Genomic DNA, 23,870 nt, shown 5'->3' with positions numbered 1-23,870 from the left:
AGCGGTTGGGATTTGAGCACAGGGATCTCTTGTTTGTTTGTTGTGCTGCAGCTCCTTCACTTTTCCATCTCTACTGCAGGAGGTTTGGCTATGTGGAGTTTGCTACTGCGGAGGAAGTGGAAAAAGCCCTGAAATTAAATGGAAAGAAGGTTCTTTGTTTTGTGATGAAAGTAGAGAAGGCCAACACTCCTGCAGAGAAAACAAAAATGCAGAGAACATAGCATAGGATCTGTTTGTCCTCCCATATAGTACTTTTGTTTTTAAATTGATCCGTTGGCTAGTTTTTACATTTTCATAATATGATTATATATTAAATGTACACATCTAGCCTAATAGCAAGCAAGAATAGGTCCTGTGTATCTTTTGGATTCTAATTGACTTTAAGGCATGGATTGTGAAACTCTCTGTAAATTAAAGTCAATTACTGCTCACTCTTTGTTCCCTTTATAGTGATGCTGTTATTGGGGGGACCAAAAAGATGTTGGCAGCCTGGTTGTTATGCTGACACACTGTTTTTAATACTTAATCACCAGTTTTAATAAAGTGAGCAGATAAGGAAGGTTGGGGTTCAGTCAAGCCCATATTTGCATCCTTGTTTCAACAATAGCTTCAGTTTCCTCATAGGTAAAGTTTGCAGTACTAGAGGAAGACAATAGTAGCTTCGTCGTGGTGCATGTTCCAAAGTCGTAGAAATGTAGGCCTGATGTGTTCAGTTAGCCCTTCACAAAAGGTTTGTTCTGTGAGTTTAAATAAACGTTGCATTTCAGTAGTTTTCTAGAGCTATACCTGCATTATAGTTTGCAGTGAAAATCGTTGAATTTTCAAAGTGGGGCTGGTCTAAACTGAATCTAGCAGAACTCCAAGGTGGTGGTCCTGGAGCTGCTTATTTTTCCAGATGCACGAACTCTGTTTGTTAAGAACATCCCCTATAGCACAACTTCAGAGGAATTGCAAGAGATTTTTGAAAATGCCAAAGACATCCGTCTTCCAACTTCAAAAGATGGTGCTAGTAAAGGGTAAGTAGATCCATGCTGTCTTTGACTGCCTGCAAAAGAATTTGCACATTTTAAAGTGTTAGTAAACCGCAGGAGAAAAGTGATCCCTGCAAGTTAATGTCATAATATGCTAGTATGCACTGCATACTAGCACATTATGTAAAGCTTATCTTAAAACTAAGCCCTCCGGTGGGGCACTGTCACTGCTGCAGAGGCTTCTGTCTTCACCTGGTCTTCCTTTTCAGGTTCCGTCTGATAGGCCGGGCCATGATGGTGTCACTCATGCGTGTGGGAGTCCCGGGCTACGGCACAGTACTCCGAAGGATTGGCATGGGTATGGCGTTCAGAGCGCATGCGTCGGCTTTAAAAATGGATATCTTCTAAACAGTGCATGTTTAGGACATATCATTTCATCTACAGGTAAGGCTTATAAGCTTACCTGTAGGTAAAAGTTAAAAAAAAAAAACAAGTTCACTGCCACTTTAATGAGATTAAATGGATTTACTCGCGCTTTATTGCATTGAGTTGCCCATTTATTACTGCCAGTGTGTGGTAGCAGACTTTAGAATTGCACAAGAATTTAATACAGTGCACTACAAAATACATACAGTTGTGTTCAAAATAATAGCAGTCAGACATTGCTAACCTGATCAATCACTGTTTTTGGTTCAAAATCATCGCAGTGTGGAGTTCTATTAGTGAGGTCATTCATTCTTTGAAAAACAGGTGGCAATTATTGCCCTTATTTAAGGAAGGAAGGCAGCAAATGTTGTACATGCTGTTTACAGTGCATTTCTCTCTGAAATTCTGAGGAAATGGGTCGTTCCATACATTGTTCAGAAGAACAGCGTACCTTGATTAAAAAGTTGATTGGAGAGGGGAAAACATATAAAGAAGTGCAGAAAATGATAGGCTGCTCAGCTAAAATGGTCGCAAATGCTTTAAAATGGCAACCAAAACCTGAAAGATGTGGAAGAAAGCGAAAAACTACCATTCGAATGGATAGAAGAGTAGCCAAAATAGCAAGGACTCAGCCAACAATCAGCTCCAGGAAGATCAAAGAAGGTGTAAAGTTACCTGTGAGTACTGTTACAATTAGAAGACTCCTATGTGAAGCCAATCTATCTGCAAAAAGCCCCCGCAAAGTCCCACTGTTGAAAAAAAGATGTGTGCTGAAGAGGTTACAATTTGCCAAAGAGCACATTGACTGGCCTAAAGAGAAATGGCGCAACATTTTGTGGACTGATGAAAGTAAGATTGTTCTTTTTGGGTCTAGTGGCCGGAGACCGTTTGTCAGACGACCCCCAAACACTGAATTCAAGCCACAGTACACTGTGAAGACAGTGAAGCATGGTTGTGCAAGCATCATGATATGGGGATGTTTCTCGTACTACGGTGTTGGACCTATTTATCGCATACCAGGGATCATGGGTTAGTGTGAATACATCAGAATACTTGAAGAGGTCATGCTGCCTTATGCTGAAGAGGAAATGCCCTTGAAATGGGTGTTCCAACAAGACAACGACCCCAAACACACCAGTAAACGTGCAACATCTTGGTTCCAGACCAACAAGATTGACGTTATGGAGTGGCCAGCCCAATCCCCGGATCTTAATCCAATAGAAAACTTGTGGGGTGACATCAAAAATGCAGTTTCTGAGGCAAAACCAAGAAATAGAGAAGAACTGTGGAATGTAGTCCAATCATCCTGGGCTGGAATACCTGTTCACAGGTGCCAGAAGTTGGTTGACTCCATGCAACACAGATGTACAGCAGTTCTCAGAAACAGTGCTTATACAACTAAATATTCATTAAGTGATTCAAAGGAAAGCAAAATCTTCAAACATTTTTCAGTTTATATAGTGAATGTTTGAGCTTGTAAAGAAGAATACAAACACTGCTATTTTTTTGAACCGTCTAATATTCACTTTTCTTCAATTTTTTTTAAGCGGAACAACAAAAATTTGATATATTTTTCTTCATGTTTTGATTTGATTTTGAATGTGTAGTGTTCCCAATGCATTTGTGTGTATGGAAATAAAAGCTATTGGAAGGATGTTGAGCTTTATTCACTTTTTTCAACACACTGCTATTATTTTGAACACAACTGTGTATGTGTAGTAAAATGATCTTTGAATTCTGTTTCTTGAATATATTCAGCTGTGGCATGGTTCTCTATACATGTATATCATGTTAATATGTGAGAATATCTTCATTCCTTTAGAGGCAGTCTCCAGGCTTTCTTTTGATTATACAGTTTAATGTTACTAGTGCTTATAAAGCGCTTACATTTTCTACTGACTGCAATATTCCATTATTTGGCCTGCTTGGACTACAGGCTAGCAAGGACTTTTTGGGACTGTTGGTAATGCCAATGCATCTAGAGACCTACGCCAGCTTTTTTTTAAATATATTGGAGAACAATCGGGGTTCTGGTCATACCCTATCTGTCTTTCTGAAATTCTATTGTGTACAGTAAAGGTCATAGAAGATACTGGTCTCCTGTGCATAAGATGGATTTACAGTGGGGCAAAAAAGTATTTAGCCACCAAGTTCTCCCACTTAAAAAGATGAGAGAGGCCTGTAATTGGCATCATAGGTAGACCTCAACTATGAGAGACAAAGTGAGAAAAAAAAATCCAGACAATCACATTGGCTGATTTGGAAAGAATTTATTTGCAAATTATGGTGGAAAATAAGTATTTGGTCAATATCAAAAGTTCATCTCAATACTTTGTTATATATCCTTTGTTGGCAATGACAGAGGTCAAACGTTTCCTGTAAGTCTTCACAAGGTTGGCACACACTGTTGCTGGTATGTTGGCCCATTCCTCCATGCAGATCTCCTCTAGAGCAGTGATGTTTTGGGGCTGTCACTGGGCAACACGGACTTTCAACTCCCTCCAAAGGTTTTCTAGGGGGTTGAGATCTGCAGACTGGCTAGGCCACTCCAGGACCTTGAAATGTTTCTTACGAAGCCACTCCTTCATTGCCCGGGCGGTATGTTTGGGATCATTGTCATGTTGGAAGACTCAGCCACGTTTCATCTTCAATGCCCTTGCTGATGGAAGGAGGTTTGCACTCAAAATCTCACGATACATGGCCCCATTCATTCTGTCCTGTACATGGATCAGTCGTCCTGGTCCCTTTGCGGAGAGACAGCCCCAAAGCATGATGTTGCCACCCCCATGCTTCACAGTAGGTATGGTGTTCTTTGGATGCAACTCAGCATTCTCTCTCCTCCAAACACGACGAGTTGTGTTTCTACTAAACAGTTCTATTTTGGTTTCATCTGACCATATGACATTCTCCCAATCCTCTTCTGGATCATCCAAATACTCTCTAGGAAACTTCAGACGGGCCCGGACATGTACTGTCTTAAGCAGCGAAACACGTCTGGCACTGCAGGATCTGAGTCCCTGACAACGTAGTGTGTTACTGATGGTAGCCTTTGTTACGTTGGTCCCAGCTCTCTGCAGGTCATTCACTAGGTCCCCCCGTGTGGTCCTGGGATTTTTGCTCACCGTTCTTGTGATCATTTTGACCCCACGGGGTGAGATCTTGCGTGGAGCCCCAGATCGAGGGAGATTATCAGTGGTCTTGTATGTCTTCCATTTTCTAATTATTGCTCCCACAGTTGATTTGTTCACACCAAGCTGCTTGCCTATTGCAGATTCAGTCTTCCCAGCCTGGTGCAGGTCTACAATTTTGTTTCTGGTGTCCTTCGACAGCTCTTTGGTCTTCACCATAGTGGAGTTTGGAGTGTGACTGTTTGAGGTTGTGGACAGGTGTCTTTTATACTGATAACAAGTTCAAACAGGTGCCATTGATACAGGTAATGAGTGCAGGACAGAGGAGCCTCTTAAAGAAGAAGGTACAGGTCTGTGAGAGCCAGAAATCTTGTTTGTAGGTGACCAAATACTTATTTTCCACCATAATTTGCAAATAAATTCTTTCCAAATCAGCCAATGTGATTGTCCGGATTTTGTTTTACTCATTGTGTCTCTCATAGTTGAGGTCTACCTATGATGCCAATTACAGGCCTCTCTCATCTTTGTAAGTGGGAGAACTTGCTCAATTGGTGGCTGACTACTTTTTTGCCCCACTGCATATATAAGCAGGTGAGAATAATGTAGCTGTAATGAAGAGGCTGGTATCACAGGTCTGCCTAAATGGTTCGGTTTTACAATTTTAACCATGCCAAAGGGTATTTCATCAACCTTTCTTTGTAGACAACTTGTCTACAATCCTACTTGGCCTCAGTTAACCACTTGGTGCCCACCGATAATGTACTGCAGACAGGCAGCCACTGTAGGCAAAGCAACATAACCGTACATCGCTGCCTACTTCTGAGTTTTGGGCATGTGCATGGCATCCCCTGGCCAGCACCCTCTGTGATTTTACACAGCGGGAGCCTGTGAGCAAATCCCAGCTGGGACCTGCTGATCACCAGTGTACAATCACAGCCCAGAACTGTGTTGACTATCAACAGAGGGATCTATCTGTTTCTCATCCAGAATGAGAAACTTGGAGATCTAGTAGTAAAAGAAGCACACGTTACACATAGTTGGGCACACCCCTTGATGGTAACCCCCCCCCCCTTCCATCCAGTGTCATTAGTACAGTGACAGTGTATAATATCACTGTATTAATGTCAGTGGCAGTTGGTCAGTTCCCCCCAGTGTCAGTGTCAAGATTGTCACACTATTGCAATCCCCAAGTTGCTGATCACTGCCATTGGTACACAAATAAATACAAATGTTAGTGTGTACATGTAACCTAGGTTTGTTTAAAAGTTATAGCACCTACAATCTATCGATATACACTTTTCCATCAGACATATAGCACAATACATTTTGGCCAAAAATTATCTTTTTTTTTTACTATTTTCATTGGATATGCATATAATAGCAGAAAGGGAAAAAAATAAACTTTTGGTCTTTTGATTTATATTGCAAAAAAAAAACCCAGTGGTGATTGAATGCCACTAAAAGATCTTTGTTTACAAAAAATTGTATATAAATTTCTCTTGGGCTCAGCGTTGTTGACCGTGCATTTACCAGTTACAGTAACGTGTCATTCAGTATAGCATCAAATGGCTTAGTCATGCAGAATGTAAAATCTTCCGGAGCTGAAGTTGTTAATGAGTCGAGTAGAGTGTAAGCTTGTTTTTTGTATTTGGCTGCAATGTGGTACACCACTATTCTCATGCATTAACCTGGGGATCAGCAACCCATAGATCGCGGCCAGGTGACTGGAAGATGGCAGTCTGGACTTGCTTACAGAGTGCAATGCAGAGGGGCTACTTGTGAAGTTGGAGCTGTAGTAGGGATCCAGAGCTGCATAAGCCAATGCCGCCTGTGTGCTGGCTTCTGTCCAATGTGAAGTGATACCAAATGCACTCCACCTCTTACCCTGGCCAGCTGTCTCCAGAGTGGTGTCAGCAGCAGGAAAGAGATCTTGAAGTCACTGTGAAGCAATATACTGGGCATAATAGTATAGGGTTGCTTCTGTACTGATGCACTGCGGTTTACCCACACTGGTGCAGTGGACCTGCAGCTTGCCTGTGGGTTTGCTGCACTTGGCCACATACTTTTATTCAATCCTACTTTCTGAAAGCACACCAAAACTCCTGAATGCAGGATTTCAGAAAGCACACCAGACCTGCAAGATATAATAGAAGTTTATAGAAAAGTGCAGTTAACCCAAGAAAGTTACAGATGCTTTGCACCGCAGTGCATGTAAACCACAGCACATCAGTGTGAAAGCAGCCTTCTAGGGTGCCCAGAACGATCCATTTAAATTTGTAGTTGAAAACCTGCAGTTGGGGTGTGGTGTTTGTTTTGTTTTTTATCTTTTTTCCCCCTGCCCTAACTGCACCCCCTTTAGCGGCAATGGCAAGGGGTGTGCACATGTGGCAGCAGGAGTTATAAGTGGTCATGGTTGGTGGGTGTAGCATCTGTCAAGCATGACCCATTCAAGTGAAAGAGGCTGCTCTGCAATTGCCCTGCAACCTTGACCAGTACAGCAAATGGGGTTAAAGCAGGCAGCATTGTTGCTTCCTCACCCTGTTTTTAACCCTTTAGTCTAGGTTCACACCTAAGTGTTTTGCTTTGTGCAGAAATGCACAGCAGTCCATTTAACATGATTTCCTATGGGACATATTCCAGGGGTGTGGACATTTTTTGAAAAACCTACTCGTCCAAGGGACTAAATCGGTGTCCCAATCTACTTGTCCCTCATGACAATCTACTTGTCCAGATATTGAAAACAAATTGAACCAAAAGCTTATTTAAATCAGAGGTGGATATTAGGAATATTTTAAAAATAAAAAGGTTTCATGGTGACTTAAACATTTAATATTTCTAACATTGCGCTGTTTATGTGATGGGGGGCAAGTCTCTGATGGGGGTGCTGCTTATGATTGAGTGTGGCTTTGAACGAGTGTGAAGCAGTTAAACACAGCACTTTAATTATGCCTTCTCTACATTCACAGGTAACTGCATCTATCTCCTACCTCCGCTCTTAAGCAGAAAAACGCATTGACTCCTGTTAAATTCTGAACAAATGGTGTATTTATATTTGTATATGTTGACCAGTCCTCACCTCCTAGGTGCACTCAGGTTTACGACTGTAGCCTGGTTCCTAAGAAACATCCCCCACTATTCATGTGATCCTTATCAGCTTCTAATTGGGGCGGAGTTGAATGCTCATTTGAGCATCTCCCTATAAATTTAGATCAGCTCATGGGGGGAGATCACTGATGGGGGTGCTGCTTCAGATTGAGTGCGGCTTTGAACGAGTGCGAAGCAGTTAAACACAGCAGTTGAACTAAAGCAGCAGGAAGACACAACAACAGCATAAACTCTCCAGCACGCTGGACAGACTGCAAGCAAACACCCTGGGAAACCTCTCTTACATACCTGAGTCCCACTCTGTGTACCTTTTATACAATACACCCCCTCTTCTCCTTTCCATATTACTATCCTCTGTTCCCAAATCTCATTTCTTTACCCCTCTGCTCCACCCCAAAACTTGTACATCTCCCCCTCATTGCTATCATCTCCCTACTATTGCTCTCATCACCTCCCCAAAATGCCTCTTCCACTCCTCCTTCTCATTTTCCTCTCCTCCATTCCCAAAATCCATTCACTATATCCCTCTACCCCTCCCAAACAATTGTATATTGTGTCCTCACTGCTTCCTTCACCCCTCTACGGCACCCACCACCTCCTCCTATTACTCCACTCTCCCACTGACCCGAACACCTCCACTAGTAGTTTCTCACGCTCCTGCACATCCCGCTCCCATGCCACCTTTCTCACCCTTCTCCTCCTCATAACCGCGGGGTACATCTCCCCGAATCCTGGCCCTTCACCACCTCCCTCACCCGCACAACACCCTCCCGCCTCCACGTCCCGCCGCAACCCTCGCAACTTAGTATCTGTCCCCCTGCTCCCTAAAATCTCCCCCCCGTTTTCATGTGCACTCCTGAACGCCCGATCGGTGTGCAACAAGCTTACCGCCATCCACGACCTCTTTGCTTCCCGCTCCCTCATCCTCCTAGTGATCACGGAAACCTGGATCCAGGCCACTGACTCCTCCCCTGCTGCAATCTCCTACGGAGGTCTCACCTGGACCCACTCACCCGGACCTAACGGTCGTAAAGGTGGTGGGGTTGGTCTGCTCCTGTCACCGCAGAGCACCTTCCGAGTCCTCCCAAACCCCCCTCCCTCCCACTCCGATGGGATCAGTCCATGTAAAGGGGGCACTCCGATGGGATCAGTCCATGTAAGGGGGCACTCTGATGGGATCAGTCCATGTAAAGGGGGCACTCCGATGGGATCAGTCCATGTAAGGGGGCACTCCGATGGGATCAGTCCATGTAAAGAAATTCTGAGGACCCTCTGCACACTGGTATATACCCTTTCAAGCAAACTATGCAACAAATAGGGATATTTGGTTCACACATATTGCAATACATGCTTAAGCTGGCCAACTGTGTCAAAGTAATCCCTCTATGGCCAGTCCTACTCTGCTCTGCCTACACAAGTGCTACTGTGGACACAATGCTAGCATAGGGGAAAAGACACAATGGGGGAGAGCTACAAGGTTCAGGTCTGGCTACTGACCCAACAATACAACAAACAAGAGATCCCTGTGCTCAAATCCATACAGCTAGTGCATGCATTTATCCATCAGGTGCTAAAGGGGTGTAACCACATATTAATATTAATTACACCCCTTTAGCACCTGATGGATAAATGCATGTACAAGCTATTGGGATTTCAGCACAGGTATATCTTGTTTGTTGTATTGTTGGGTCAGTAGCCAGACCTGAACCTTGTAGCTCTCCCCCATTGTGTCTTTTCCCCTATGCTAGCATTGTGTCCACAGTAGCACTTGTGTAGGCAGAGCAGAGTAGGACTGGCCATAGAGGGATTACTTTGACACAGTTGGCCAGCTTAAGCATGTATTGCAATATGTGTGAACTAAATATCCCTATTTATTGCATAGTCTGCTGGAAAGGGTATATACCAGTGTGCAGAGGGTCCTCAGAATTTCTAGAGTTAATATGTGGTTACACCCCTTTAGCACCTGATGGATAAATGCATGCACTAGCTCAGTGGTGGGCAACCTTTTTTTTCAACTGAGCCAAATCTCGCCAAAACCATGATTGAAATTTATTTTGAGAGCCACATTTTTAAAACTGAAAATACATCTCCCATATAGTAATTCATCCCCCATAGTAATTCATCCCCCATATAGTAATTCATCCCCCATAGTGTAATTCATCCCCCATAGTGTAATTCATCCCCCATAGTAATTCATCCCCCATATAGTAATTCATCCCCCATATAGTAATTCATCCTCCATATAGTAATTCATCCCCCATAGTAATTCATCCCCCATATAGTAATTCATCCCCCATAGCAATTCATCCCCCGTATAGTATTTCATCCCTCGTATAGTATTTCATCCCCCGTATAGTATTTCATCCCCCGTATAGTATTTCATCCCCCATATAGTATTTCATCCCCCATATAGTATTTCATCCCTCATATAGTATTTCATCCCCCATATAGTAATTCATCCCTCATATAGTATTTCATCCCTCATATAGTATTTCATCCCCCCATATAGTATTTCATCCCTCATATAGTATTTCATCCCCCCATATAGTATTTCATCCCTCATATAGTATTTCATCCCTCATATAGTAATTCATCCCTCATATAGTATTTCATCCCCCCATATAGTAATTCATCCCTCATATAGTATTTCATCCCCCCATATAGTATTTCATCCCCCCATATAGTATTTCATCCCTCATATAGTAATTCATCCCTCATATAGTATTTCATCCCCCCATATAGTATTTCATCCCCCCATATAGTATTTCATCCCCCCATATAGTAATTCATCCCTCATATAGTATTTCATCCCTCATATAGTATTTCATCCCTCATATAGTATTTCATCCCCCATATAGTATTTCATCCCCCCATATAGTATTTCATCCCCTCATATAGTATTTCATCCCCCCATATAGTATTTCATCCCTCATACAGTAATTCATCCCTCATATAGTAATTCATCCCCCATATAGTATTTCATCCCTCATATAGTATTTCATCCCCCCATATAGTATTTCATCCCTCATATAGTAATTCATCCCCCCATATAGTATTTCATCCCCCCATATAGTATTTCATCCCCCCATATAGTATTTCATCCCTCATATAGTAATTCATCCCTGATATAGTAATTCATCCCTCATATAGTATTTCATCCCCCTATATAGTATTTCATCCCCCCATATAGTATTTCATCCCTCATAAAGTAATTCATCCCTCATATAGTATTTCATCCCCCACAGTACTATTCCCCCCCCCCCCCTTCTAGTAAGCCAAGTCCCCCGTGTCAATTCACTTACCTTTTGCGTTCCTCTCGCTGTCTTCCCGCGCCGTTCGGGTCTTCAGGGCGGACTGTGAGAGGAGCCTAGCTCCCCTCCCCTCACGTTCGGCACGCTGCCCCGCCTACACACATCCTGACAGCCACATCCGCAAGCCGGATTAAAAGGTCCGCGCGGACTTTTGGGGCTGCCAACCGAGAGGAGGCAGGGGAGCGGCCGACCGAGAGGAGGGAGGGGAGCAGGCGCCCGGCACACAGAAGAGCCGCATTAGACTGGGTAAAGAGCCGCATGTGGCTCGCGAGCCGCGGCTTGCCGACCACTGCACTAGCTGTATGGATTTGAGCACAGGGATCTCTTGTTTGTTGTATTGTTGGGTCAGTCCATGTAAAGGTGACATTCCGATGGGATCAGTGCATGTAAGGGGGCACTCCGATGGGAACAGTCCATGTAAATGGGCACTCCGATGGGAACAGTCCATGTAAGGGGGCACTCCGATGGGATCAGTGCATGTAAGGGGGCACTCCGATGGGAACAGTCCATGTAAGGGGGCACTCCGATGGGATCAGTCCATGTAAGGGGGCAATCCGATGAGAACAGTCCATATAAGGGGGCACTCTGATGGGATCAGTCCATGTAAAGGGACACTCCGATGGGAACAGTCCATGTAAGGGGGCACTCTGATGGGATCAGTCCATGTAAGGGGGCACTCCGATGGGATCAGTGCATGTAAAGGGGCACTCCGATGGGATCAGTCCATGTAAAGGGGCACTCCGATGGGAACAGTCCATGTAAATGGGCACTCTGATGGGAACAGTCCATGTAAGGGGGCACTCCGATGGGATCAGTGCATGTAAGGGGGCACTCCGATGGGAACAGTCCATGTAAATGGGCACTCCGATGGGAACAGTCCATGTAAGGGGGCACTCCGATGGGATCAGTGCATGTAAGGGGGAACTCCGATGGGAACAGTCCATGTAAGGGGGAACTCTGATGGGATCAGTCCATGTAAGGGGGCACTCCGATGGGAACAGTTCATGTAAGGGGACACTCCGATGGGATCAGTGCATGTAAGGGGGCACTCCGATGGGAACAGTTCATGTAAGGGGACACTCCGATGGGATCAGTGCATGTAAGGGGGCACTCCGATGGGATCAGTCCATGTAAAGGGGGCACTCCGATGGGAACAGTTCATGTAAGGGGGCACTCCGATGAGAACAGTCCATGCAGAGGAGCAAACCGATGGGAACAGTCCATATAAGGGGGCACTCCGATGGGAACAGTCAATGTAAAGGGGGCACTCCGATGGGATCAGTGCATGTAAGGGGGCACTCCGATGGGAACTGTCCATGTAAAGGGGCACTCCGATGGGAACAGTCCATGTAAGGGGGCACTCCGATGGGAACAGTCCATGTAAGGGGGCACTCCGATGGGATCAGTGCATGTAAAGGGGCACTCCGATGGGATCAGTGCATGTAAGGGGGCACTCCGATGGTAACAGTCCATGTAAGGGGACACTCTGATGGGAACAGTCCATGTAAGGGGGCACTCCGATGGGAACACTGCACGTAAGGGGGCACTCCAATGGGAAGAGTCCATGTAAGGGGGCACTCCGATGGGATCAGTCCATGTAAGGGGGCACTCCGATGGGAACACTGCATATAAGGGGGCACTCTGATGGGATCAGTCCATGTAAGGGGGGCACTCTGATGGGATCAGTCCATGTAAAGGGGCACTCCGATGAGAACACTGCATGTAAGGGGGCACTCCGATGGGAACAGTCCATGTAAGGGGGCACTCCGATGGGAACAGTCCATGTAAGGGGGCACTCCGATGGGAAAACTGCATGTAAGGGGGCACTCCGATGGAATCAGTGCATGTAAGGGGGCACTCCGATGGGAACAGTCCATGCAGAGGAGCAAACCGATGGGAACAGTCCATGTAAGGGGGCACTCCGATGGGATCAGTGCATGTAAGGGGGCACTCCGATGGGATCAGTGCATGTAAGGGGGCACTCCGATGGGATCAGTCCATGTAATGGGGCACTCCGATGGGAACAGTCAATGTAAAGGGGGCACTCCGATGAGATCAGTGCATCTAAGGGGGCACTCCGATGGGAACTGTCCATGTAAAGGGGCACTCCGATGGGATCAGTGCATGTACGGAGGCACTCCGATGAGATCAGTGCATGTAAGGGGGCACTCTGATGGGATCAGTGCATGTAAGAGGGCACTCCGATGGGAACAGTCCATGTAAAGGGGGCACTCCGATGGGAAAAGTCCATGTAAGGGGGCACTCCGATGAGATCAGTCCATGCAGAGGAGCAAACCGATGGGAACAATGCATGTAAGGGGGCACCCTGATGGGAATAGTGCATGTAAGGGGGGCACTCCGATGGGATCAGTGCATGTAAGGGGGCACTCCGATGGGATCAGTGCATGTAAGGGGGCACTCCGATGGGAACAGTTCATGTAAAGGGGCACTCCGATAGGATCAGTCCATGTAAGGGGGCACTCCGATGGGATCAGTGCATGTAAGGGGGCACTCCGATGGGAACAGTCCATGTAAGGGGGCACTCCGATGGGAACAGTCCATGTAAGGGGGCACTCCGATGGGAACAGTCCATGTAAGGGGGCACTCCGATGGGATCAGTGCATGTAAGGGGGCACTCTGAAGGGAACAGTCCATGTAAGGGGGCACTCTGATGGGATCAGTCCATGTAAGGGGGTACTCTGATGGGATCAGTCCATGTAAGGGGGCACTCTGATGGGATCAGTCCATGTAAAGGGGCACTCCGATGGGATCATTGCATGTAAGGGGGCACTCCGATGGAAACAGTCGATGGGATCAGTCCATGTAAAAGGGCACTCCGATGGTATCGGTGCATTTAAGCGGGCACTCCGATGGGAACAGTCCATGTAAGGGGGCACTCCGATGGGAACAGTCCATGTAAGGAGGCACTACGATGGGATCAGTGCATGTAAAGGGGAACTCCGATGGGATCAATGCATGTAAGGGGGCACTCCGATGGGAACAATGCATGTAAAGGGGCACTCCAATGGGATCAGTGCATGTAAGGGGGCACTCCGATGGGAACAGTCCATGTAAAGGGGCACTCCGATGGGATCAGTCCATGTAAAGGGACACTCCGATGGGAACAGTCCATGTAAAGGGGGCACTCCGATGGGAACAGTCCATGTAAGGGGGCACTCCGATTAGATCAGTGCATGTAAAGGGGCACTCCGATGGGATCAGTGCATGTAAGGGGGCACTCCGATGGGATCAGTCCATGTAAAGGGGGCACTCCGATGGGAACACTGCATGTAAAGGGGCACTCTGATTGGAACACTGCATGTTAAGGGGCAATCCAATAGGAACAGTCCATGTAAGGGGGCACTCCGATGGGAACACTGCATGTAAGGGGGCACTCCGATAGGAACAGTCCATGTAAGGGGGCACTCCGATAGGAACAGTCCATGTAAGGGGGCACTTCAATGGGAACAGTCCATGTAAAGGGGCACTCCGATGAGATCATTGCATGTAAGGGGGCACTCCGATGGGAACAGTCCATGTAAGGGGGGCACTCCGATGGGATCAGTGCATGTAAGGGGGCACTCCGATGGGATCAGTCCATGTAAGGGGGCACTCTGATGGGTTCAGTGCATGTAAGGGGGCACTCCGATGGGAACAGTCCATGTAAGGGGGCACTCCGATGGGATCAGTCCATGTAAGGGGACACTCCGATGGGATCAGTCCATGTAAAGGGGGCACTCCGATGGGAACACTGCATGTAAGGTGGCACTCCGATGGGATCAGTGCATGTAAGGGGCAATCCGATGGGATCAGCCCATGTAAGGGGACACTCCGATGGGATCAGTCCATGTAAAAGGGCACTCCGATTGTATCAGTGCATTTAGGGGGGCACTCCGATGGGAACAGTCCATGTAAGGTGGCACTCCGATGGGAACAGTCCATGTAAGGGGGCATTCCGATGGGATCAGTGCATGTAAGGGGGCACTCCGATGGGATCAGTGCATGTAAGGGGTCACTCCGATGGGATCAGTGCATGTAAGGGGGCACTCTGATGGGAACAGTCCATGTAAAGGGGGACTCCGATGGGATCAGTCCATGTAAGGGGGCACTCCGATGGGATCAGTGCATGTAAAGGGGCACTCCGATGGGATCAATGCATGTAAGGGGTCACTCCGATGGGATCAATGCATGTAAGGTGGCACTCCGATGGGATCAGTGCATGTAAGGGGGCACTCCGATAGGAACAGTCCATGTAAAGGGGCACTCCGTTGGGATCAGTGCATGTAAGGGGGCACTCCGATGGGAACAGTCCATGTAAAGGGGCACTCCGATGGTATCAGTGCATTTAAGGGGGCACTCCGATGGGAACAGTCCATGTAAGGGGACACTCCGATGGGATCAGTGCATGTAAGGGGGCACTCCGATGGGAACAGTCCATGTAAGGGGGCACTTCAATGGGAACAGTCCATGTAAAGGAGCACTCCGATGAGATCATTGCATGTAAGGGGGCACTCCGATGGGAACAGTCCATGTAAGGGGGGCACTCCGATGGGATCAGTGCATGTAAGGGGGCACTCCGATGGGATCAGTCCATGTAAAGGGGCACTCTGATGGGTTCAGTGCATGTAAGGGGGCACTCCGATGGGAACACTGCATGTAAGGGGGCACTCCGATGGGAACAGTTCATGTGAGGGGGCACTCCGATGGGAACAGTCCATGTAAGGGGGCACTCCGATGGGATCAGTCCATGTAAGGGGACACTCCGATGGGATCAGTCCATGTAAGGGGACACTCCGATGGGATCAGTCCATGTAAAAGGGCACTCCGATGGTATCAGTGCATTTAGGGGGGCACTCCGATGGGAACAGTCCATGTAAGGGGGCACTCCGATGGGATCAGTGCATGTAAGGGGGCACTCCGATGGGATCAGTGCATGTAAGGGGGCACTCTGATGGGAACAGTCCATGTAAAGGGGGACTCCGATGGGATCAGTCCATGTAAGGGGGCACTCCGATGGGATCAGTGCATGTTAAGGGGCACTCCGATGGGATCAATGCATGTAAGGGGGCACTCCGATGGGATCAATGCATGTAAGGTGGCACTCCGATGGGATCAGTGCATGTAATGGGGCACTCCGATGGTAACAGTCCATGTAAAGGGGCACTCCGATGGGATCAGTGCATGTAAGGGGGCACTCCGATGGGAACAGTCCATGTAAAGGGGCACTCCGATGGTATCAGTGCATTTAATGGGGCACTCCGATGGGAACAGTCCATGTAAAGGGGGCACTCCGAAGGGAACAGTCCATGTAAAGGGGCACTCCGATGGGAACAGTCCATGTAAGGGGACACTCCGATGGGATCAGTGCATGTAAGGGGGCACTCCGATGGGATCAGTGCATGTAAGGGGGCACTCTGATGGGAACAGTCCATGTAAAGGGGGACTCCGATGGGATCAGTCCATGTAAGGGGGCACTCCGATGGGATCAGTGCATGTAAAGGGGCACTCCGATGGGATCAATGCATGTAAGGGGGCACTCCGATGGGATCAATGCATGTAAGGTGGCACTCCGATGGGATCAGAGCATGTAAGAGGGCACTCCGATGGGAACAGTCCATGTAAGGGTGCACTCCAATATGAACAGTCCATGTAAAGGGGCACTCCGATGGGATCATTGCATGTAAGGGGGCACTCCGATCGGAACAGTCCATGTAAGGGGGGCACTCCGATGGGAACACTGCATGTAAAGGGGCACTGCGATGGGAACACTGCATGTAAAGGGGCACTGCGATGGGAACACTGCATGTAAAGGGGCACTGCGATGGGATCAGTCCATGTAAGGGGGCACTACGATAGGAACAGTGCATGTAAGGGGGCACTCCGATGGGATCAGTGCATGTAAGGGGGCACTCCGATGGGATCAGTGCATGTAAGGGGGCACTCCGATGGGATCAGTGCATGTAAGTGGGCACTCTGATGGGAACAGTCCATGTAAGGGGGCACTCCGATGGGAAAAGTCCATGTAAGGGGGCACTCCGATGGGAACAGTCCATGTAAGGGGGCACTCCGATGGGAACAGTCCATGTAAGGGGGCACTCCGATGGGAACAGTCCATGTAAGGGGGCACTCTGATGGGAACAGTCTATGTAAGGGGCAGTTAGATGGGATCAGTGCATGTAAGGGGGTACTCCGATGGGAACAGTCCATGTAAGGGGCACTCCGATGGTATCTGTGCATTTAAGGGGACACTCCGATGAGAACAGTGCATGCAGAGGAGCAAACCGATGGGAGCAGAGCATGTAAGGGGGCACTCCGATGGGAACAGTCCATGTAGAGGGGGCACTCCGATGGGATCAGTCCATGTAAGGGGACACTCCGATGGGAACAGTCCATGTAAAGTGGGCACTCCGATGGGAACAGTCCATGTAAAGGGGGCACTCCGATGGGATCAGTCCATGTAAGGGGACACTCCGATGGGAACAGTCCAACATGGGAACAGTTTTTTTTTTATTATTTTTACATTGTACCTTTCATTTTTTTTTTTATCACTTTTAATGCTATAACAGGGAATGCAAATATCCCCTATAACTTCAATGAACATTGTCATATTCTTTTTTGAGAAATCTGGGGTCTATCAGACTCTAGATATCTCCTCTGCCCTTACATTATCTAATCAAACCAAAATCGGTGTGATCAGATGTTTTCCCAATTTACAAATGGCGCTGTTTATATCCTGCGAAACTGAAGTGATGAAATGCTTGTAGCTTCCGCATTCTTAGACTATAGAGATGATTGGCACCATTCTGGTCTCCAATCAGCTCTATGGTCAGCTGGCAGAAACACCGACTGCATTCTCAGGTTCCCCTGATGGCACGGGACTGCCTGAGAAGTCCGTGGAAGGCAGCGGGGGAGGGGGGCGGCATCATCTCCCACTGCTTGTAAAAGCAATCTTGCAGCTAATTAGCCACTAGGATTGCTTTTACATGAAAGCCAATCACTGGCTGAAAAAAACAATACCAGGATGATGCCTGCAGCTGTAGGCATCATCCTGGTATAACCATTCAAATCCAGTGATGTATCAGTACTTCGCTGCTCCAGTACATCGCTGGTCCTTGTTGGGTATATATACTATGTTCTTTTTTTTTGTATGTAGCCTGTGGACTGAATGAAAAAATAAGAAGAAATCTCTGCCAGAAAAAGTGTGCGGTATGCCCACCATTAGAATATACCGCCCTCATCCACCCACTTCTAATGGTGGGCACACATTAGGTCACACTTTGCCACAAGTGCCAATTCCAAGATTGAATAAATGTCTAAATAGTGGCACGCTTGCATAAAAATTGTCCACGTATAAGTGGTACCCCATATGGAAAAAGGATGACACCAAGTCCCAAACTATCTTGCCACTGCTCCCCATGTAGTCTGGGCATCCAGGGGGCTCCACATGACTATCTTTTCCCTCGTAAATCCAAAACTTATAAGTATAGCCTGTCGCCCTCTCACAGGTCTTCTACATCTTGACCCCATATCTGGCACGCTTGCAGGGAAGAAATTGTTTGAATGCAAGGCGGCCAGAAAAATTAATTGGGGACTCCTCAACGCAGATGTTTTGCTGGGGGGTATAGACATCTGCAAATTTTAGGTTAAGGTGATTTGCGAGGGGCTGAATTTTGTGGAGCCGGTCAAATTCAGGGTTACCCCGAGGATGACAGAGTGTATTGTCGCTGAAATGCATAAAACACATTATACTCTCATATCTATGCCTGGCCATGGCAGCAGAGAACACAGTATATGATGAATCGGGTCTGCGGACCAATACAACTGCAATTCATTTCTTTTAGTAATGCCCAGGTTGAGGGTTAGGCCCAAAAAAAATTTAAATTTGAAAACCGTAATGAGTTTCCATGCGAATGGTCTGGCAAGGTTTGAATTTGGGTTGGCGGCAATAAATTGTTGTGCATATAAACTGCTTTGATCCACAATCAACGCATAAAGATATTCCGTGAAAAACAGCTCCAAAAATCAAGGAGATATGTGAAAGACCAGGATGTACTAGACCGCTGGTACTCGACAGTTCACCAAAAGGTAGAGCGGCACTACGACTGGCACTCTGCTGCATATGAGAGTCATCAAAATTTACCGGCAAGTGCTAACAGAGATCAGGCCTGATTCTGCGAACACTGCGGTTTTGTGTGCAATGTATCAAGTGACAGTGACCTACTGACACTGCACTTGCTGGGGGAGAAGGGGGGGTAAGCGTAGGGGCTAAACGCAGGTGTTGGCAGGTGCCGGGGCTGATCCCGTTAACGCTGCGTTTTTGTAAACGCTGGTATAGTGCTGACCTGATCAAAGATATAGACCCGTTCAGACACTATACTAGCAATGGAGGTTTATTGCACATGAGCGTGCTCATGGCAATCAAGGGGTTAAATGTGATGACTGGTGTACTGACGGGCAATCTGACGCTATCTGGGAGGGGTGTGAAAACCACGGGAGCGCGAATCACGTATATATATATATATATGTGGTTTTGCGTACCCATGCCGCCCTGTAGCAGTATTTCTACTATAAGGTGGTCAGGAAGCGGTTACACAAGAGGTTTGTGTTACGGCGCTGCGTTACTTTAACGGACAATTGCGCGGTCATGCAACACTGCACCCAAATTAAATTTACATCCTTTTTTTCCCACAAATTTAGCTTTCTTTCGGTGGTATTTGATCGCCTGTGCATTTTAAATTTTTTACACTATAAAAAAAAAGGCTGACAATTTTGAGAAAAAAACCCAATACTTTGGACTTTTTGCTATAAAACATGTCCAGTAAAAAAAATTAAAAAAACAAATTTTGGCACAAATTTCATCCAAAATGCATTCTGCGACATGTCTCTGCTAAAAAAAAATCCCAATACGTGTAAATTAATTGGTTTACATGAAAGTTATAGCGTTTACAAATGGCGGGAAAGATACTGGGATTTTTAATTTTTTTTATACTAATAATGGCGGGGATTAGCGACATATGGCGGCGATCAGCGACTTATGGCAGGACTGCGGCGGACATTTTGACACTGGGGGGGAACTGACTTGGGGTCACTGACCAGTGAAAAAAAAAACCCACTGACACTGTACTAATGGCACTGGGGAGGAAGGGGTTAACATTTTTTAGGGTTAACTGTGTGAGGAGAGTGTTTTGCTAGGGGGCGGGGGTGTGTGCTGGACGGGGACAGGCTGATCGGGAGAGAGAAACTCTTCTCTCCCTCTTCAGCTTGTCAGGAGCTGACAGGCAACTGACAGATAGCAGGGCTGTGTATAAACAATGCAGCCCTGCTCTCTGTCAGCGATCACCGCTAATCGCGGGGAAACGGCCAGTAATGACCGGCCGTGACCCGGCGGCGGAGACCCGCTGCTGACACCCGTGGGACAGGCAGGGTGGGCACATGCCTCGCGCACGCCCCCTACCTGTTTTGCAAAACCACGTTTTAAAACGTGGTTTTGCCCAGCCGTGCTGCCCTGCAAACGTACTAATGCAGTGGCTGGGGCTGAAGTAGTTAATCTTTGGAGGAAGATTCCATTTTCAGGATACATCTGACCATTTATGTCCACCTCAAGGAACACAAGCATTTTTTAAACAAACTATATGTGAGGTCAAAAACCCCTGGTGAGGGCACATCTGGAGTTTGTAGTGGAGGATTTATATTGCATGAAGATATGAAATTGTGAAGTTTGTTTCAAGTTGAAGAAAAACTTTATACTTAGAGACTTTTTTTCACATATGTTCAGTGTTTTATAACATAATTTGTTTGCTCTCACATACTAAAAGAGAGCGCGGCACTGTGTGTTTTATGTATTAGAATCCACGCACATCATGAGTATGTGTTAGTGTGAGCTGCTTTCTGATATATAGTTTTGTATTTGACACAAGAAGGGAATATTTTTAGTAGCATTTGTGACTGTGTGAGAATTTGTTGTTTATAATTGTACACATCCACTAATTAATGGCCCTGTAATAAACTATTTTTCATTAAACAATTTATTACTGTGTTTTTCTGCTTCCTTGTAACATCCTTCATGAGCTCCCACACCTATGCTTCCCCCCCACTTGTTTGTTTGAAATGAGCACACTAGTTGTGATCATACGCCTGTTCTATGCACACTGGAGTGCCACTTTAACATCTTGCAAGAAAAGAATGTGATAGCCTGGCTATTAGGGGAGGAGGAGGCCAGATTTTGTTTTTGGGAAACTAAATGATATCTTGATTTAACAAAAAAAACAAAATCTATTTTTCAAGAAATTGTGTCTTACTGTGTATCATTGTGATATCCGCCATTAACTCCCAAATGTCTCCTATCCCCCTCACGTCTGTTTATTTGGAAAGAGCAGTGAATATAAGTTATGGCCATGTACACTGCTCTACATACACTGCACAGCCCACTCACAAAAAAAACAAAAATTGGGATTTGAAGCAGTAAAAACAACTTTTTGGGTTAACAACACATTTTTTAAACCAAAGTTTAGTGTCACTTCTTTAACATCTAACAAAAAAGGAGAGGATTGGCTGGCTATAAGGGGAAGGAGGAGGCCAGATTTTTTTGTGACACTAAACAATACCCTTATTCAGAAAAAAATCCAATACACATCAGCTAGTTAATGTAATAATCTATTTTTCATAAAATCATTTCTTACTGTGTTTTTCTGCTTCCTTGTAACATCCTTCATGAGCTATAACAATCAATAAGTGTAGCGCTCTGGTGAAAACTAACTGAATCTCAACATAAACGACATGTGACATAATGGTGGAACAAACCGTGAATCTTAATGAGAATGAATGCTAAAACAGTGCAACATCACACGATATTGTGCATATGGTGGAAATGACTAATATTAAGCCCCCTAATACAGGGATATACCCTATAAAACAAGTGCTCAGTGTCAACACACTCTATTCATACCATAAATAAACTGCTGTAATCAGAAAATATATATATATATACAGCAAGTGAATATAAATGAACACATCACTGAAAGTAATATAAACAAAATGTGCCACCAGTGTCCACAACAATACACAGAGCACTTGTTTTATAGGGTATATCCCCTGTATTAGGGGGCTTAATATTAGACATTTCCACCATATGCACAATATCGTGTGATGTTGCACTGTTTTAGCATTCATTCTCATTAAGATTCATGGTTTGTTCCACCATTATGTCACATGTTGTTTATGTTGAGACTTAGTTTGTTTTCACCAGAGCGCTACACTTATTGTTTGTTATATTTTGGTTTTTCACTTTCGGTAATAAGGTGCAGGTGTAGCAGCTTATTATTAGTTTAGTAGGATTGAGCGCAGGAGGTTTTCCCCAATCCTTCATGAGCTCCCACACCTATGCTTTTCCTCCTCACCTGTTTCTTTGAAACAAGCATGCGCACTAGTTGCGATCATGTGCATTGTTCTATGCACACTGCAAATCCCATAGCCCATCTCAGGAGTGTCACTTTAACATCTCGCAAGGAAGGAGCGTGATTGGCCGGCTATAAGGAGGGGAGGAGCCTGTTTTTTTTGTGACACTAAATGATACCTTTATTTTGCACCAAAAAAAAAATATTTATAGATTAAACATTCACTAGTTAATGCTCCCATAATCTATTTTCCATTAAATTGCTTCTTACTGTGTATCTGCCTTCTTGTGACATCCGCCATTAACTCCTGAATGTCTCCTATCCCCCAGACTTCTATTCATGTGAAAATAGCAGTGAATATTAGTTATGGCCATGTACGCTGCTCTACACACACTACACAGCCCACGGCCCAATCACAAAAAACAAATGGAGATTTGAAGCAGTAAAAACACATTTTTTTACACCAGAGCTTAGTATCACATTTTTAACATTTAACAAAAAAGGAGAGGATTGGCCGGCTATAAAGGGAAGGAGGAGGACGGGTTTTATTTTGTGACACTAAACAAACAATATCCTTATTATTCAGAAAAAATCCAAAACACATCCTCTAGTTCATAGCCCTGTAATAATCTATTTTTTATGAAATAATTTCTTACTGTGTTTTTCTGCTTCCTTGTTACATCCTCCATGAGCTCCCATACCTATGCCCCCCCCCCCCACCACTTGTTTGTTTGAAACAAGCATGCGCACTAGTTGTGATCATACGCACTGTTCTATGCACACTGCAAATCCCACAGACTATTTCAGCTTCTGGTGCAGGAAAAAAAGAGAAAATGCTGCATTTTGTTCTACACAGAACCATACTGGAACATGGCAAACTGCATCAAAACTGCACCACAACAGAGTGTGGTGTGAACTGTAAGCAAAAACGTATGGGGAATGCATGGAGAGTGCGTTTTGTGGTGTGAACTGGCCCTACACGAGATCTTTATCTTTCAGAAATAAGAAATACACATCCACTAGTTAACACTCCACTCATCTATTTTTTGTGCAGCATTTGCTTTCAGTTCTGCGGTCTCAGATTTGTGCATGAAAGAATAAAGCCGTACCGTCTGGATTATTGGCGGTTGTCAGCAGCATCAGGAGTGAGGTAAGTGAGTCAGGTAGATTGTGAAAATATCTCATCCACTCGATGTCCAATCTGGAATCTTGCAAGCAACCCAGAACCTAGAAATAACGATCATAAAATGATTTAGATGGTGCAACCATTGTACACAGCAAATGTCAATATGTCAGCATTATAAATAAAGGTGTGAGAAAACTATTCTAGCCAATAAACACCCACCACCAGGGACACAATTCCAACATTTGAATTCCGGGCTCTAAATTCTGATGGATCTAATTAGAGATGAGCGAATTATTCAAAAATTTGATTCGGCTGATTCGCCGAATTTGTGGAATAAATTTGATTCGATGCGAATTTATTCGCTGCGAATTTAACTTATAAAAGGGTGTTTCTAGGCTTCAGAGAGCCTT

The 23,870-nt window shown here is 45.7% G+C and overlaps 1 long non-coding RNA gene across 1 annotated transcript in view; it reads right to left on the bottom strand.

Moving 5' to 3' along the window:
* Positions 1-493: 493 nt before the first annotated feature.
* Positions 494-23,870, bottom strand: part of LOC149467304 (uncharacterized) — a 48,867-nt gene continuing 25,490 nt past the window's right edge. Inside the window, exons 5-6 of the long non-coding RNA XR_016311955.1 lie at positions 23,444-23,561; positions 494-1,045 (exon numbers count right to left, since the gene is read on the bottom strand). This is a non-coding gene — a long non-coding RNA (uncharacterized LOC149467304). The remainder of the gene's footprint in view (positions 1,046-23,443; positions 23,562-23,870) is intronic.

Source organism: Staurois parvus, unplaced genomic scaffold (genome assembly GCF_062004578.1).
Source record: "Staurois parvus isolate SC_StPar_1 unplaced genomic scaffold, SC_StPar_1.0 ptg000116l, whole genome shotgun sequence".
Taxonomy (NCBI): Eukaryota; Metazoa; Chordata; class Amphibia; order Anura; family Ranidae; genus Staurois; species Staurois parvus.
Note: the sequence above shows the minus strand (reverse complement) of the source record. Positions and strands in the feature narration are given on the sequence as shown.